Below are 18,333 nucleotides of genomic sequence, written 5' to 3'. Positions count from 1 at the left end.
TCATATTGGGCTCAACAGTGGCTTTGCCATGAACACGGAGTATGGGGCAGCTCAGAAAATTACAATGTGCCTCCCAGCGCTCGGGGGAGGACATACCATACACCAATGTTACACCCCGGAGCAGCGTATGACACCCCCACATGTCAGTGCAGTTGTACTGGCTAGCACGCTGTGGGGATGGAGCTAAGACTTTCCTGTTCTCCCCTGCTCACTACTCTCTTCCGCTCAGAGGCCCTGTGTGGAAGGGACATAGCAGCTTATGGAGGCTGTTTCACCCCCATGGAATTATTGAGGGTATAGACAGTCAGCACTGGGTAAGATGGGGTACTGTAGGCTCCCTTACTCATCCATATAGATATACAGAATGGACCCCAACCTAGCCCAAGTAATTTTGAAAAGAGCATCCTATGGTGATATTTCCCTGGGATAATTTTACACTAACCCTGATGTACCAGTAAAACTTTCCCAGGAGTTTGTCAACTTCTCCACTCTTTAGCTGAATGCACTTTCTTAAATGATTATTGCTACTTCCTTCATGGCGGATCTTGCAGTTCAATACATATTATCTACAAATAATTGCGTCCTGCTCTAGGATTGCAGTCTCTCACTTAGAATCCTTAATGGAGCCAGAAACTAGTGACGTATTTTGTGTTCAGCTACAGTGACTGAAATGCTAACTATCATTCTGTTGAGCAGCAAAGCTTCAGCTTTAAATCTTGAATGAATTCTGGATGAACATTTGTAGGACGTTTATTAAAAGAAACCGGGGAAGTAGACAATGGCCTGAAATGAAAACACATGTTAGCGCAATGCCACTGGCAGAAGGGTTTGCATTTGTTCATTTACTGGATTTCTTTTCATTTTCCAGACAATGTATCAAAGAAATAAGAAGCATATTTACAGGAATAACCATTTAATGGATTTATCTTAGGTCCTAGGGGCTGATTCTCCACTGCCCTGCATCTTGGATAGTTATTTATAACAATGCAAAATGAGTGTAATGTGTATGCAAGGCACTACCCTTCCAGTCTGGTGCATTTTGCGCTCTCTTTGCACTGGTGTAAATGACTGCACACTATGCACAACAATGGATAATCAGGCTCCTAGGGCCAGGTTTTAAAAGGAATTGGGCACCTAGGCAATGTTTTAGATCCCACTATGTGCCTATCTGCAACTTAAGGCACCTAAATAACTTTAAAAACCTGGCCCTTATTGTTTAGAGAGAGTTCACTGAGCATTATGCCTCCAGAGAAAGTGAAGCGAGTGACCAGCCCGAGTTACCAGCCTTTAATTATGCTGAGTAACAGATGTAGAATACCCACTTCGTCGGATGTACTTGCATCCGACGAAGTGGGTATTCACCCACGAAAGCTCATGCTCCAAAATGTCTATTAGTCTATAAGGTGCCACAGGATTCTTTGCTGCTTTTACAGATGTAGCTTTCTGTAGGAGCAAGTAGAAACCTCACACTGTGAGGATGGTGTGGTTAGGGTTATTGAGTTCAGGCTGAGAGAGAGATGCTATTTTGTGGCTCTCTGGCTGTATCTCTCTGTGAGTCGAAATGCAATCCCCAGTGAGCAGAAGCTCATTAATCAGAATCATACTGATTTTCAACTGTCCCCTTAATGTGATTATGACCAACCAGGCCCCCATCAGCTCTCGGTTCAATGGTTGCTTTCTTTCTAGATCCCAGCGGAGTATCCTTTATAGTTAAAGTGAAGTCCCCAGTGCCCATCCCAATGGTACTGATCTAAGTCATAGCCTTTAGATTCCACTGTAATAATTACAACCATAATGATGCAAAGGCATTTAGAACATGGGTGATTTTTTTAAAACCATCATCTTATATCTCATGCTTAGTTTCAACTTCAGACAGGATACCTCGCCTCCTTTTATTAATTTATTTAATTTCTGATCTCCTTGTGTGGCGGCGAAAAATGCTCAAATCCAGGTTGCTCAGAAATATTTAAGTGAGACATTGTCCATTTGCAATATGCTATTTTCCCTTGCTTATAACTTCTCTATTTCATAACCTGTCCCATGTTACTCCCAAAAATCAGCATAACCCACATTCCTCATTGAGAACTGCATCAGATGCCTCTTTTTCAGGCATCTGAACTTCCAGTCAATCCACCATCTTGGTTTCCCTACTACCATCTTATCATTTTTGAGCCTTTGCCCTCTTGAATATTCCAGTAGCATAAATTTTCTCTGTACCATTTGGATTTTTATACACCTTAGTAATGACCCTTCTTAATGTCTTCCTTTCTAATGAATATAAACATATAACCTCTCCTCATATAACCTCTCCACCCCTGAAAACTTTTATCATTCTGTAGCCATAATTAGGCTGTATTGGAAGATCCACAGAAATTTACAAAAAAGTGCCTACTTAATACAAATTGGTACCTGGCTACACCCCACATTCTACGGGACTTTAAGGGGTCAGTCTGAATTCTCAGTGCCCTATCTATATGCCATCTGGATGACTTCTCTCAAATGATTTAACTAGATAGAATTCTCAGGGCTTCAGTGATTTTTGCTACAAGACCCTCTCCAGTTGATAGCTGAATACTCTTTATCATATATACATATATAGAGACAGATAAGTGTAGGATCCTCTTATCTGATAAGATCACCATTCTAAGAACAGGTAGGACAACTTAGCAGTCTTGGTGACAAAACTGTGAAAGGTGATATAATTGTGATAGGCCTACAACACTCATTGTGGCTAACATCTGTTGTTTGTATAAAAAATCTTGAACCCTGCATTGATAGGCAGAGTAACAGCCTGACTACTATGGATAAGAAGGCAGGTGAAAAGAAACGCACAGGACATAGGAGATCAACAAGTTGGATTGTCTTGCTGTATGCCTTTATAGGTTATGCCATACACCAGATTAAAGCAATGATCTGTCTAGTCTAGTACCCTGTCTCTGACAGTGATCAAAACCAGACGCTTCAGGGAAAGGTTCAAAAAACTCTGTAGCAGGCACTTACAGAATAACCTAACCACTGGAAAAGCTTCTCGCTGACCCTCAATTACTCAGAGAACAGGTTTACACCCCGAAGCATGAGGATTTACACTATTTCCAAACTTTTTTCTTTGAATTCTTACTACCATGAGTTGGATGTTCTCATTATCCATTTAAGTTTCCAATCCCTTACTGAATCCTATTAAGCACTTGGGCTCAATGATACCTTGTAGCAATGAGTTCCCCAGTCTAATAAAACTTAAAAGTTCCACTAAATCTGAGAATTCCTTTCCAGAGCTAGAAACTGTGCCATGTTCATTTCCATTTTTACACTGAAACTCCCAGAGTCTTCACGGACATATCAAATGGTCTGTTCACCTAAGAGACTCCTGACAATCTCGCTCATATATTAGTAAATCACCTATTTTAACATCCAATTCCAGCTTTTACTACATTTACACTGCATTTACTTCATTTAATATAAAAATTAAGTTTCCAATAAAAACATGCATGAGGAAGAGCTCTGTGTATAGCTAAAGCTTGTCTCTTTCACCCACAGAAATTGGCCCAATAAAAGGCATTAACCTCACCCACCTTGTCTCTCATGTTCTAGGATCAACACAGCTAAACACCACCACAAAAAGCCTGCCAGTGAGGAGGCATTCTATTTTCAGAGCATGACACAGTTATGTAGGAGGAAGCTTACTTAAAATCTTCAAGAACACAATGCTGTTACCTGTTGAAAATAACGTAATGATCTATACAAGCATAAATTCTGAAAATGAGAACATTCATCCTTAGCATGCTTTTTAATTACATACCTGCTACATGACAGATGTAGCCAGTCACAACAACCTGAAGGAGGAAAGAACATTCAAAATAAATTGCTGCATTCACCAAACTTATGATACTGGTATTCCCTGCCATTATAGGCTATTGGAAGGTGATTACTATGAGGTAATATCTTATTCTACCTGGCAGCATGTCACAGGCACAGATCAGATAATAATGAATCCCTGTACCCTGGTAAGAAATCTTCACAGTTTCTGCTAGCTCTTAATTTAGTAGTTCTTTATTAACAACAAACCTCCTCATTATTTACCTAGGCAATTCCTGTCCTGCTCGGAGCTTCATTGTTACTAAGAGAGAGGTCATCCTGCTATGGTGGTGTTAACACCACACTCGGCCTCTGCAACTTTGGTTTGGAAGAGTGAAAGTAGCTGGCGAGTTACATTTTCACAGCACTGTACAAATTAACCAATAATCAGTCCTCACAATGTCCTGTGACATATGGCAGTTACATCTACACATCTGTGTACTTTCCTGCTCTCACTCCTGTGGGCCCTTTGATTCTCCCCCAGCTAGGAGGCTGAAGGGAGAGAATGTGGATGAGGGACTGGTTACCATGTCTCCCCAAGCACCTTATGCCCAAGTCTGGTTTCGTCTCTCCCCAGGTTATGCACGGTGGCCACGCTCTACCGGCATGCATCTCTGCAGTGAGCAAGGGGAAAGAAAAGCACAGTGTAAAGGAGAACTCAGATACAGTGTTTCCTCCTGTTGCTCCTATTGCACAGAGGGGGATGAGTGATGCTTTTTTGTCCTCAGCCTCGCTCCTCCTCATCAGAGAAGGGACTAAAAGCCAAAGCATCAGCACCCATACAGCTAGAACACCTTCTGCATTCCAGGTCCTTCTAGCTAACAGCAAGGATGGATCCCAGGCACTTGTATTAGTTCAGCAATACTGAGCATGCTCTAGCACAGGGGTAGGCAACCTATGGCACGGCACCGAAGGCGGCACGTGAGCTGATTTTCAGTGGCACTCACACTGCCTGGGTTCTGGCCACCAGTCAGGGGGGCTCTGCATTTTAATTTAATTTTAAATGAAGCTTCTTAACCATTTTAAAAACCTTATTTACTTTACATACAACAATAGTTTAGTTATATATTATAGACTGATGGAAAGAGACCTTCTAAAAACATTAGCATGTATGACTGGCACGCAAATCCTTAAATCAGAGTGAATAAATGAAGACTCGGCACAGCACTTCTGAAAGGTTGCCGACCCCTGCTCTAGCACCATCTAGTAACTCCAATGATCACTCAGGTCATCACGTACCCATGAGTTTGGTAGTCACATTTTACAGATGGAGAGACTGAGGCACAGAGTTTGAAGCCTGAATTTTCAAAAAACTGTCACTATTTGCCACTAGTTTTTGTGCCCCCTAATTTGAGTCTGCTTGGGCTTGATGATTTTCAGCAGTGCAAAGGCCCTGTGGTCCCATTAACTTTAATAAGAGGCCCAGGATACAGCAACGAAGGGAGATTTAAAAAGGAAGCCCCCAAAATCAGTGGCCACCCTTAAACAATTGGTCCTAAGTGACTGGCCTAAGGCCACACACCCAAGATTTGGCAGGATCGGGTTGAGAACTAAGACCCCAAACCCCAAGCTCAATCCACTGGAGACCCCAGTGCCGTTCTGAAGTATGGACGGGATGGTACAATAAATTAGCAGCACGGAGAACACTTAGAGAAGTTACCGAGCATTTCTTTTTAGGACCAAACGCATAATTTTAATAGAGTAATTGAGTAGTAGTCTTACATACTAATACCTTAGATGATTAAAATGGAAACAAAAGTCTCTTGGGTATTTGCTATTACCCTTCTCATAATTCGTTGTTTGCTAAATTAATAATTCATTTCATTTTCTGAAGGAGAGGATGTTCATTTGGTAAGTCTAACGCCAAACTAAAGGACAAATTCTGCCCTGGTGCTACAGTAGTGAAATCAATGGAGTGAAACTGATCATATATATCACTGATGAGTTTGCTCCAAAGTACACAAAGAGGATTGGGAATTTCTAAAGCATTTAGCCTAATTCTGCTAGCTTTAAGCCAATGGGAGTTTTTCACCACTGATGTCAAAGGGAACAGAGTTAGACCAGTGCTGAGCACTTTTAAAAAACCACAGTCAACCTGTTTAGATCCAGAATGATTCATTCTTGTGCTTCCCAAATTACTGTATGTGGTGTCAAAAGAGAAATTGGAAAACATGCAATGGAACTCATCAGAGAACAGGAAAAGCGGTGTTACTTGGCACTTTACCAACCGGAAAGCGCTATGAACTGGCATTTCTGATCTTCACTGAAAGCCCGGTTTATAATCTGGTTGGCGAGGGGCCGGCAGGCTCCCCACGTGGCTCAGCGTGGCTCCCCGGAAGCGGTGACATGTCCCTGCTGCTCCTAGGCAGAGGAATGGTCACAAGGGGTTCAGAGTGCGGGAGAGGGTGTGGGCCGTGGGCTCTGGGAGGGGGTGTGGGGTGCTTGATCTGGGGACACTCACCTCGGGCAGCTCCCTGCAAACAGCAACATGTCCCTGCTGCTGCTAGGCGGAGGCGCAGCTAGGTAGCTCTGTGCGCTGCCCCGCCCCGAGTGCCGGCTTCACAGCTCCCATTGGCCAGGTGCAGCAGGGACATGTCGCCACTTGTGGGGAGCTACCCGAGATTAGCGTCGCCTGGATCTGGCACCCTACACCCCCTCCCACACCCCAACCCTCTGTCCCGAGCCCCCTCCTGCACCCAAACTCCCTCCCCTCTTAGTTAACCGGAATTTATCACTTACCTGCACCCCACCTTTCCCTGACATGCCGGATAACAAAGCTTTTACTTATCAGAGGGGTAGCCGTGTTAGTCTAGATCTGTAAAAGCAGCAGAGAGTCCTGTGGCACCTTATAGACTAACAGACGTATTGGAGCATGAGCTTTCGTGGGTGAATCCCCACTTTATCAGATGCCCACGAAAGCTCATGCTCCAATACGTCTGTTAGTCTATAAGGTGCCACAGGACTCTTTGCTGCTTTTAAAGCTTTCACTGTAATGTAATAAGTAGGAAAGATTGTTTATAAAAATCACCAGTACACAAGGCTCAGATCATGTCCCCATCGAAGTCAATGGCAAAACTCCAATTGACTTTGCTAGCACAGGATTAGGGTGGTCATAGAGTGTGATCCAAAAGTCAATGAATTCATTAACAGTCTTTCCAGTGACTTCAACAGGCTTTGAATCAGTCTCAGTCTGCATAAGGAATATATCACTATTCAACAGAGGATAAGAGATTTGCCTTCTTCCGAGGGTTACTTTACTTAGGAGTGAGTTAGTCACCTAATAATTATGCTGTCAGTGGTCAGCACACCCCAAGTTTGCAGTGCCAAATACCACAAAATGTCTTTCATCTCTATTGTTCTGTGCAAGAATCATCTTGTTTTTCCTTTCCTTACTTCCTTCGGCAGAGACGTGGCAGCACAATCTGTCTGCAGATAGGAAAGCTGACAATTTTTGGTTCAATGCCAGAGATTGGGACAATATGTTTATGGAGAGGGAAATGGAGTGGATCTCTCTCGGCAATCCTTCTGGCACAAAACATGAAATAATACACCCAGAAAGATTTCCCAGAGAAAGGATGTGCAAGGATCCTCTGCAAGGAGCTTAGCTTCAGGTTTAAACATCATGGGTTTACTGGCTTACAGATAATTTGCAGCAGACTGGGTGTTTGCTTGTACATGTGGTTCAGGAATGACAAAAGAGCCATTTCCACCCCAAGGTCAGAGCTAAGTGAGGGTGAACTTCACGCTTCCGTTCAGCTATGTGGTCACCAGTTTGGATAATACCAAGCTCTCATGGAGCACTTTTCACTTGTAGGTCTCAAAGCACTTTGCAAAGGAACGTAAGCACATTTCATAGCTGAGAAAACAGAGCAGTAGGGAGGTGAAGGGATTTGCCTAAGTTCTTGCAGTTTGGCAGGGGAAGAACTGGGGACAGACCTGGGCCACACCCAGTCCATTTCCCTGCCCACTGGGCCACAATTACGCCTTGGCTGCTTATCTAAAACATGTCCAAACGTCTTTGGCCTGTAAACTGGGTTGATAGAGAAAATCTAATGAAATTATCTCCTAAGCCATAAATACTGGAAGAACAGACTCACCGAAGAGTACACGACTACTGCCTCTGGCTGAAACAAGGGGCAAGGTAACAACACATGAAGAGATGCTCAAATGTATTTTCATTTTTCATTTTAGGCGGTCATTGGTTAGGTGAAGTCTCCCTGCAGTTTTAGCTGGGCAACTACATACCCATGAAGTCCTCCGAGTAAGATCAAAAGTCTAGTTGATAGAAGCGGGTTGCAAGGCACAAGGCGCTGACTGGCAAATTCAAGGCCATCTGCAAAAACAGGAAACCCTTTCTTACAGACCTGGCTGGCTGCTGTAGAAAATAAAACTTTTCTTTTTTTTTTAGTACTTGTGAAAGATGCTGTCTTGACAGCCCTGAAGAATGAAGAGATCTATTTATCCACAGTAACACTGGCAGGAACAGTACGAATTTCACACACAGCTCTGCCAACGTGCCGAATCCCATATCCAGTTTCAGTTCTACAAACAAGCTAAAGGTTAACGCTGTTTATTTAAACCAAACCCACACGGCATCTAAATTGACCTAAATTATTGTCTGAGTTGTAACCTTTCTGTGTTCAAGACCCCAAGGGACTGCTTCTTCCTTCCAATCTCAAAAAATTCCTCCTTCTGAGTAGGGGAGAGAGTAAAGGAGCAGCAACCGAACATGAAAATGGGAAAATAGACTCAAGGTGGGCAGAGTTCTGCTCCAAAGTAGCCCCTGTAAATGTCTGTGTCTACTGCAGACCCCAGGAAAAATGACAACGTAAGGGTCTCAGTTTAATTACATGAAGATCTAGTAGGCAAGGCCTCAATCATAGCAGCTGTTGCTGAGGAAGGAGATCTCAGTGTCTTGGAGGTTTTAGTGGATCACACACACACACACACAAAGCATTACCTATTTCTGTGTTGCAACTGCAACGAAAAAAAACAAAAAAGGTGGATCCAAGCAGTGAGTACACTACAAGGGTATAGCTTTGTGCAGGAGACTGAACTTTCCCAGGTTCGGGTCGAAGTGCAGGGCACATTTCTCTGACCTTGCTTTCTCCGACATGAATATATAGCAACGCGTACATTTAGATAAAGGAAAAACAAAAAACCCTACCAAAACAAGACACAAGCACCTGCTTCTCCCTCTGGGGAGAGGCTGAGAACAAACGAAATGCGAGAGATGTGTGATCATGTTGCTTAATGCACTGGAAGGCACTCAGATACTACGGTGATGAGCACAGTATAAGTACCTATAGAGAACAGAATACAGAAACAATCCTTTACAAACAATGCCGTCTGTGCCAGGAGGCCAAGAGGACTGAAAAGGAACTGGAAGCGTTTACCGTCATGCATCAGTTAACAGGAGCAAAGTGACATCCCAGGGGTGAAACTACTCTCAGAGCTGATAAAAGGAAAGCAGCAGCATCTGGCCTGCAATGTTCAGCTTTTTCTACACATTGTAATGCTGTATGAAGCATGATAGAAGAGAAGTTTCTTGAGCCCCCAGAGGTAGATGGCATGTAGGTGTGGAACACAGCAGCGACGTCACACGATGGAGGGCTTCTAATCGCAAAATATCTGTCTCTGTCAGTTAGTCCAACCACACAATAATATAGGACAGCTCACAGATGAGACAGAAAAACATGGAGATGGATTGGAGCCAGGAAGTTCATCTCTGGACCTCAACTTTCTCAATGTTCAGGAGCATGTGGATGCTGGGGTTAGTTTCAGACCATCACAGTGATAAGGGCCAGCAACACCAAGAACTTCTCAAGGGTCAGAAGTCTTCTGAGCTGGGTTTTGGTTTGGGCCTATCCCTATAAAGACATTTTTGGCTGAGAATTTCAAAGCTACCTAAGGGATTCGGACAACTGATTCCATTAAAATGAATTGGAATCGGGCATCCAAATCCCCAAGCTGTCCTCTCATTTCGGTAGGGCACAAATTCCTGGACCCTGGAATTCACTCCCACTATTGGCCTGACCACGCACAAGGCTGTTGACTTTTGAGGCATGTTGCAAGACCTCTGTCTGTCTGTCCAGGACTTTGGTCTGAGGAAGTAGCCCAAGAGAGTCAAATTTCATTTGCTGTTTGGTCAGCATGGGAGAGGGGAATGCAGACGTACTCCTTTAACCTAAATGTTGTACTTTGCTCCATGCTGTTAATTGCTGCCCACGTGTTCCGAGGCTGAGCTGGGTGCATTTGTAAGGATATTGTGTAGAGGAACACCAACCAGCCGATGTAATGAAAGTGCACCCATAAGATCTATGAAAGCCCTTCACGGCGAGAGACTGAGTCTGGTAATAATACCAGATTACCGGTGTTATTACAGAGATAAGGGGCACATGGCAGTGAACTACTAAATTACAGCCTCCTGCGTGCTTCTCTTTACAAGGCATTAGTTTTAATTTTCATCTAATTTTTATGAGGCCCTGCTGCATTAGTGTGTCTGCGCAGGGGCATTGTATGCTCTGAAGACATCGACCAATAATATTTTCGCTTTGCTGCCAGCACATTTTTTGCAGTGCTATTTAAAAAGTTACAAGAGTGACTGAAGCTTTATTGTAAATATAACCAAAGCTCCTATTAAACCTATTTCCTTAATAATTTCAAAGCATCAAAAATAAAACTGCCCCTGCAGCATGATCTATGTAGTAAGATTCCAGGATTGTCACTCTGAACCTAGAATATCTGTTGAGTCAGTGTGAAGGAAAGAAAACAGCTGCAAAGCATCGCTGAGACATCTTTTTGTTTAAAATATCACCAGGTCCAATCATCACTGGGATTTGTGATGTCTGTTAATGTCCAATGTTTAAGTTCTCAGACATTTTTCACTTTTTTACACCCTACAAATTACACCCATGTGACAGCATGGGATTTCACCTAGTACTGAATAAGAAAAGAGTTAGAGCTAGATTGTTGTAATTTAGCACCACGTACGCCTAGCCCCGCAGTCCTGAGACACGAGTCCAGGGGATTCAATGAACATTTTGCCTCTGTGAAAACTGCATGATTGGGTCCAGATAACTGCTGCAGATTTCCTGATTCTGGGATAATGGCAAGCAGGGATTTGAAGATATAGTTCATTCTATTCAAATAATGGCTGTGCATATCATCACTACTATCCACCATTTAATTAAGACTAGCACATACTACACTGATGTTACTGAAATCTTGCTGGATAATGCCCCTGACCCAGGCTCCAATCCATAAAAGCACTTAAGCACACGTTTAAGAGCATGCTTAAAATTAAACATGTGCCTAAATGTTTTCCTGAATAGCAATGGTTTCCTGAACCCGGGCCTTTGACAAGGAGGATAGTCATTTCAATGTTAACTAAGGGTGGGGTTAAGGTTGTGCATATTGCATTTACCTTGATGGGCTTTGATATACATTTCTAAAACAAAATAATCCTCACATATCTGAAATAATCCTAAAACAATCCAAAATTAAACAAACCTAATAACTCAGTAAAATAAATCCTGTTTTACAGTTGTTTTTAGATAAATCAGGGGTAACAGGAAAGTATTTTCAACAAATATTAGTATAAAGCTACAAGTGTTATTAAACACACCAAAAAAAATCTATAAAAATGTGAGGCTTCCATTCAAGGGAAGAAATACAGTTAGAGAAAGGGGATTCCCGTTCTGAAGTAGTAAAACTGGGCTGGATGGGCATTAACTCCTAACAAAAAAATTTTAAGCACTGGAGCAGTGAGTCCTGATCGAGGAAAATATTTCATTAACATATCAAACAACGGAGATATCAGAGTAATCCAGAGGGTAATACAAAAGAAAAGTTTAAGGAGCACCTTGCAATACGTTTCCTTTGAAGAACCTCACTTTATATAACAGGAGGGTTATCTAAACATGCCCATCATGTCATTCCAATTATTTTATTAAACTTCCACTTAGAAAAAATGGATTACACGAATAATGTCTTAATTAAAGTGGAGAATACGCACTCCTGCCTAATCAAGTAACTACAACCAGGTGGAGTTAGAATCAAAGCCATGCAGGGACCAGAGCCCTATTCCAAAGCTCACTGTCTGTAGTCAATGAACTCCCACTGACTTTGGATCAGGCTCCTGCATTCCTGAACTTGAATCTGTACTGCCACGTTAATGTAGAGCTCATCTCCTATTTTCTTTTGTTTTTCTTGCTTAAGGGTGGGGTCAAACAGAGCATAAGGATATATTCAGAAACATCTAAATTGTGGCAACAAGACGCCACCACAAGGTCAAGGCCAAGGCCACATTGCGCCAACCATTATACAGACACGGTACAAAGACGACAAGACATAATTCCAACACGTGCCTTTAGGACATTCCCTTGATGAACGTGAATGTAACTGGAGAGAAGGGCCCTGGAATGGGAAAACAGCCCCTCCCCCCATTTATACTTACTAGAATTTGGAATGTTTCGCATGCTACATTCACTCAGCTTATCTATGGGCAGGCTTTTCTAAGCTAAGAAAAGGAAAGCTTTGTGTAAATGCCACCCAGCGTGGTTTGATCCTGCATTACTATGCAGCACACTCTCACACAGAGCTGCGGCATTCAGGGAAAGGGCCTCACCAGCGTCTGCGTTTTAAACTCTGTGCTTCGCCTCCTTGAATCTGAGCGGAACTATTTGAAAGCATTGTTCTGTTTGGATGGCTGCTACTTCTTTTTTTGTTTCTGAATTTTTGGTTGGAGAAATAGAATAGTGTTTTGGTTGTTTTAAATGTTTTTATAGTCAGGTTCACTTTAGCATCTAGCTTTTTTTTTTCCCCCAGTGAAACGAAAATGGCATTAACGTCTTACTTTGCATTGTTCCATTCTGCTGTTTTAAGCCAAATGCACAGTAAAATAGCAGAGTTACTAATGACACTGACTTTTTTAAGTCTTGAGTTCTTTACGCCCGAACATTTGATTCTTCTGCTGTGCTATAATCACCCAGGAATGGCTCCATATGATGGAAAAAGCCGAGGTGCATGAGAGAATATCTGCTTCTGTTAGTGAAATAGAAGCTTTTACACAGAGCTCTTTCTCTATCCTGGGACCAACACGGCTAGACCAACACTGCATCCATATGATAGATGCACACAGTTCAGGTACTGTTACAGTGCTCGGTACACTATCCCGTAGGGAGTTTTGTCCTGAAGGCTCATTTGTACCTCAGCCCAGCATGGCCACACAGGTGAATAAAGGGGCATATGACATCACCCCAAGGTTTGGCAATGCATGGACAGCTCATGAGTCTCGGGGGGGAGGGGGAGGGGGAGGGGCAGGACAGCAGACTATTCAGGGCTGCTACTTTCCCAATATGAGCATGTGGAAGGAGAGGGGTAGCAATTGGGTGGAGCAATGACTGCTCCCTCCCAATACTCCAGTCAGGAGCTGAGCTGATGCCAGAAGGAAGTAAATTGCACCCAGTAAATTACATCTTACTGCCTGCTGGGAGCAAGGGGGAACTAGAGAAGGAATTATGACAATTCCTTCCCTGGGATCCTCTGGGACATGAAGCTATGTTCCATCCTCTTATTCGGGATATAAGCAAGGGATCAATCCAGCTCTGGGTAAGGACCGAGCAAGGTCTGCTGTATTTGAACAATACCTCCACAGTGTGAACCACTGGACGGCTTTGTTTCAGTGCCTTGTATTCGCCATGATATTAGTCACTTCCGGCTAACCTCCTAGTACTGTACTGCGCCAATATGCTACAGCCACATGGAGGATGTGATAATCTGAGCCAAGAACAGACCAGACAAGTAGCCTAATAATAAAATAACACGTAGCACTTACATAGGGTGTTATGTATTCAGCGTGCTCTCTACACATTAACTATTAATGGTAACAGCTGCCATCACCACTGTGCACAGAGATCCAAGTTTGAGTCCTAAACTTGCTATCCTGCTCCGCACAGGACGGAGAGCATTGGGACAGTCACAGAGGTGTCACCTGCAACTCCCAGGCGGGGTTGGGATCTGAGCTGCTACCCCTATAAGCAGATGATGATGTGGCACTCCTGAGTCTCTCTCACTCATTTAGAGTAGGGGGAACAGGAGAGCTTGTTGCAAAGTGCTGGGGACAAACCTACCAGAAGCACAGCCGGCACATTTCTAGAACTGCTGCATCAAAGCAGAGCAAAAGCCTTAACTCAGAATGCCCTTCCTCTCATCAGCTTAACTTGGAACCTTAACATCTGGTTTGTCCTAAGGGATGCCATTTTCTATACCAGAGGCTGCTTATTGCAGCACTGGGCTGAGAAATGACTCATTTGTAAACAGTCTGCAACTCTTGGCAGTGCCTTGAAGCTTTCAAATGGCCTCATGCAAATCAGTGAGGAATCACCATCATTTTAATCCATTTTTTACATGCCATTCATGATGCTACTTTATATAAAGAAATCACTAGCCGGCTACGGCATGACGACGACTGTTCTTCATGTGGAGGGCCCCAAGAGTCCCAGGCCCGTCACAGCATGAACAGGAAGGCAGGCTCCTTGTGCTTCCAGTGTAGTTTCAGACATGATGTAACAAGAGGGTAACAAGCTGTAAGGAGGGGGATGGCACAGTACGGCACAACAATTGTATATTATTTATTTATGCAGAGAAGTGTCTTTGGCTCATTTCTTACACGCCTCATGGCAGACGTTTGAATGAAGAGAGACTATTGGGCTGGAGTACCAGTGCCTCACCCACACAAGCTGCTGTGGAAAACAGTCAAGAGGTGATTGTGGAGGAAGTGGGCAGAGTATTGAGGCTGGCCTCACTGGTGGAATGGAGAAGGTGGGGGTGGGGACTCAGAGTGAAAAAGGTCCCATAAGCAGGGAGAGGAAGTTGGACAAATTTAGCAAAACTCAAAGAGAGAATGGGCATTTCTATAGCTATCAAGGATATCCAGGAACTTATGAGCTAATGCTAACAAAAAAGGAATTGTGGAAGACAGGATGTAAAACCTAAATGCTTCAGATTTTAAAACAACCTCTAAAATCTGATTATTCCACATCTGCTTTCTGTGGTGGTTCTTGCACCTTTCTCTAAGTAGCTGGGGATGGCCTGTTTCACGGACAGGATGCTGGGCTAGATGAACTTTGGTTCTGATCCAGTCTGCGAATTTCTATGCTCCTACAAGGGGCCCTGAAGACAAGGGGTACAAATTCCAGAAGCACCTAAGTGAACTAAGCACTTCGGGGCCTAAATCTCATTGAAAGTCAACGGGATTTAGGCTCCCAAGTGCCTAAAACATTTCAGAAAATGTTACCTAATGACAAGGAATTTGAATATGCAGCAGAGAAGAGGGAGCTGGTGGAGGCTTTCAGGAGTTTCAGCTTCACGCTTGTCTTGATATCTTGTGGGCAAAAGGGGAAGATGTTTTCCTTTGTTAGTGAGTGTTGTACACACAAAAGCATATCTCAAGTATGTAATTTTTTCCTACTAAATTGATCCTCTTTCTTGATTATAAAAACTAGCATCCTCAACAGCACAGCAGCCTGGTGGTAACTGAAGCATTCACAGCCAGTGCAGTCGTATTAACCTAAAAATGGTTTCATTGCTCTGCATCTCATCTCATTTCACTTCCTTGTTTTCTCTCCCTAATTTTTTATTTTTTTCCCATTTTCACAGGCTGCGCCTGTCTCTGATATCACACACAGCAGGTAGGAGAAGATCACTAACAACTGTTATTTCACACATGAGTGGTAATATTTTCATTTTCCATCTATTGTGAAATAAAAGCCTTACGGTCTATTAAAATGGCATGAATAAGCCTAGAACTAAAAAGCAATTCTTTTACTGTCACTCTGAAATCACTGTTATCGCATTCTCTAGATGTATTTACTTGAAGGTGGTATTATATTTGTGAAACCTGGGGATCAGTCCCAACATTGTATTTTTTTAAAAACAAAAACAAAAAAACAACAAAGAACCCACCACAAACCTGCAGCAATTTCTAGAATAACTTCCGTTAAAGACATAATTCCATTACTGCGGTGAGTTGGAGAAATGGCACTGACAACAGTTGAGAGAAAGGCAAAGGAGAGATTTCCAATTTGTCTTTCTTGGAGAACATACACTTGCAGAGTTTCTCCCCACCAGCAGACACTAAGTGATACAATCGGGGGCTTTGGTTGATGTCATTCCCAGATGCGGGACTTGCTTACCACTCCACACTGCCCAACTGCTTAAGCCTGCATCAGACAGACGTGTCTTTGGCTACTGGACTCGGCTTTTTTTTTTTTAAGGACTCTAATATTGATGGGATGGAATTCCCATCTCTAGAATGTAACAGACTGGCTTGTATTTGCACTGTGAAAATAGCTACCTTGACAGAAGACATATGCAAGAGTTTGGCAGCAGAGCCAGTACCGTAGCAGCCCCATCTGGTGGGGTACAATTTGCAGGCAAACGTGGACCCATTACACCCTGAGTGATTCTTCGAAGTACCTCACTGAACAACCTGCCTCCTCTGCAATTCTATAATTTCATTTTCTCTATCAAAGATGCCTACGCTCAGATTGTCATCTCTCAGCCTAGTGGATTACTCCATACTGGATGTCCTAAGAACCAGGACAGCAAAACATTTCCATCTGTGTCTGGCTAGAAGATCACACTTGCGCTCCTGAAGACAGACACGGCTATGGTGACGCCCACATCTGTGACCTCTGGGCAACTTGTATCAAGGAACAAAACCAGACACCTTGAAAAGCTCCAACAGGTACAAAATGCAGCAGCCACTTGTACAGCAGCACAGGTTACCATGATTACATAACCCCCACGTTCTATGCACTTCATTGGCTCGCCAGTGAATGCAGGGTCCAGTCCTGACTCCACAGGACTGGCCCTCATTACCAGAGATCACTTCACTCTTCCTGACCACGATGGCTCACAACAGCTGCATTCCATTATGCCAATGAAGCTTATAGCCAATAGGGGGAGGTTCATGTATGGGGGAGACAGAATTGTCACAAGAGCTGGATTTAGGCTACAGAAGCCACTACAGGAAATAAGAGTGACCACGGGTCTTGTTGGTTTCACAACTAATTGCAAAGCTCATCTCCTTAACATAGTGTCTCCTCAATAAGTTCTTCATACACAGACATAACACATCCACTGGTATGTGTGTGCGCATGTACACACACACCAATAAGCTAATCAAGATCTACAGGCAGGCTGGGAAAGAAGGAATACAGGGAGACTCTTATTGACCTTTTCTGGGGAACAGCTGCCGTAGGGGAAGTAATGCAGAGCACTAGTTAAGCAGCCAAAAGACGCATGGCCACTGAGATAGTCATGCTGCCAATGTTGGGTTTTAGGGGAGACAGAATGGCACATGGAGGGGCAGGCACTCAAAGGAGGTGTCCTGAAATATGCAGGATTTTGGCAAGGGTTCCCTGGGGCTCCTCACGCCATGCACAGTTGGAAAGGCTATACTGCCTACCATCTTTCCATGATGCCACTAATCTCTTGCACCAATAATAAACCAAGCTGCACTCCAGGACTTTCAGTGCTCTGGTTCAGTGTCCACACATGACATTACTGCATGGCAAGCTGGTGCACCGTAGATTCACACCCTAGCTTGAAGCATAGTAACTAGCCATGTACCCCTAAGCGTCTTTTTTTAGGTCATAGGGGTAATTACTGGCTAAGCACAGCTGGATTTTAAATCTCTACATAGCTAAAAAGATTCAGAAATTGGAAACGCTCTCCTTGTTTTATAACTTTAGTTTCAAGAGTGTAAATTCTGAATCCTGCCCCTTTCCTTCCTCCCACAATCCCACACAACTCTCCCTCATCTCTCTTTTGTGATCATTTGCCGACACAGCTTCAGTTGTGTGTCCGGATATTATCTGCTTGCCTGACTTGCTGCATTCAAACGGAATACATCAAAATGAATGGAGGCAGCAATTCATTTCTGAAGTTCCTTCTCCAATGTATGTGATAGACACTACAGATATCTTCAGACGACTGATTATTGGATGTGAATCAAATACCTTGTAGATATTATCTTTAGATGAAACTCAGTTTGGAATCTTAAATGGAAAAGGAAATTAGATAATTAAAACTCTGCTCCTAGGAATACATTTTTTAAAGTGACAAAATCCATAAAAACTTCAGGCAGAAATATAAAGTGAAGCTGAAAGAGATTCAGAGAAAACTAAATTAATATTTTAATTCTGTCAACACAAAAAGGTCCCTGAGACAAAGGTCAGGACTAATATAGAGCAGTGATTTATTGCCCCATCTTCATAATTTAAACTACTGTTTCTCTCATGTTCACTGAATCCCCCCCCTGGAGTTACAGCCTTAGTCTCTCACCAAGGAACCGACTTGCATTTGAAGTGCTTTTTGAATTGCTTTAGAGAAGAGGATGTCCATAGGAGAAGGATCCAGTGATTTTCCAGTAGACGTGTCTAAAGGCGATTGAGTCAAGGGACTGGACAAACA

General features: G+C 43.1%; 1 protein-coding gene across 15 annotated transcripts in view; it reads right to left on the bottom strand.

Moving 5' to 3' along the window:
* SGCD (sarcoglycan delta) overlaps positions 1-18,333 on the bottom strand; it is a 477,745-nt gene that overhangs the window by 307,395 nt on the left and 152,017 nt on the right. For 4 of the 15 annotated variants that reach the window (XM_045026052.1, XM_045026057.1, XM_045026063.1 and 1 more), the window contains exon 2: positions 3,797-3,830. The exons of 7 other annotated variants lie outside the window; for them this stretch is intronic. The gene's annotated coding sequence lies outside the window, so the exon portion shown is untranslated. 4 more of the 15 variants (XM_045026051.1, XM_045026050.1, XM_045026055.1 and 1 more) reach the window with 4 other exon arrangements.

This window comes from Mauremys mutica, chromosome 8, assembly GCF_020497125.1.
Source record: "Mauremys mutica isolate MM-2020 ecotype Southern chromosome 8, ASM2049712v1, whole genome shotgun sequence".
Classification (NCBI taxonomy): Eukaryota; Metazoa; Chordata; order Testudines; family Geoemydidae; genus Mauremys; species Mauremys mutica.
Note: the sequence above shows the minus strand (reverse complement) of the source record. Positions and strands in the feature narration are given on the sequence as shown.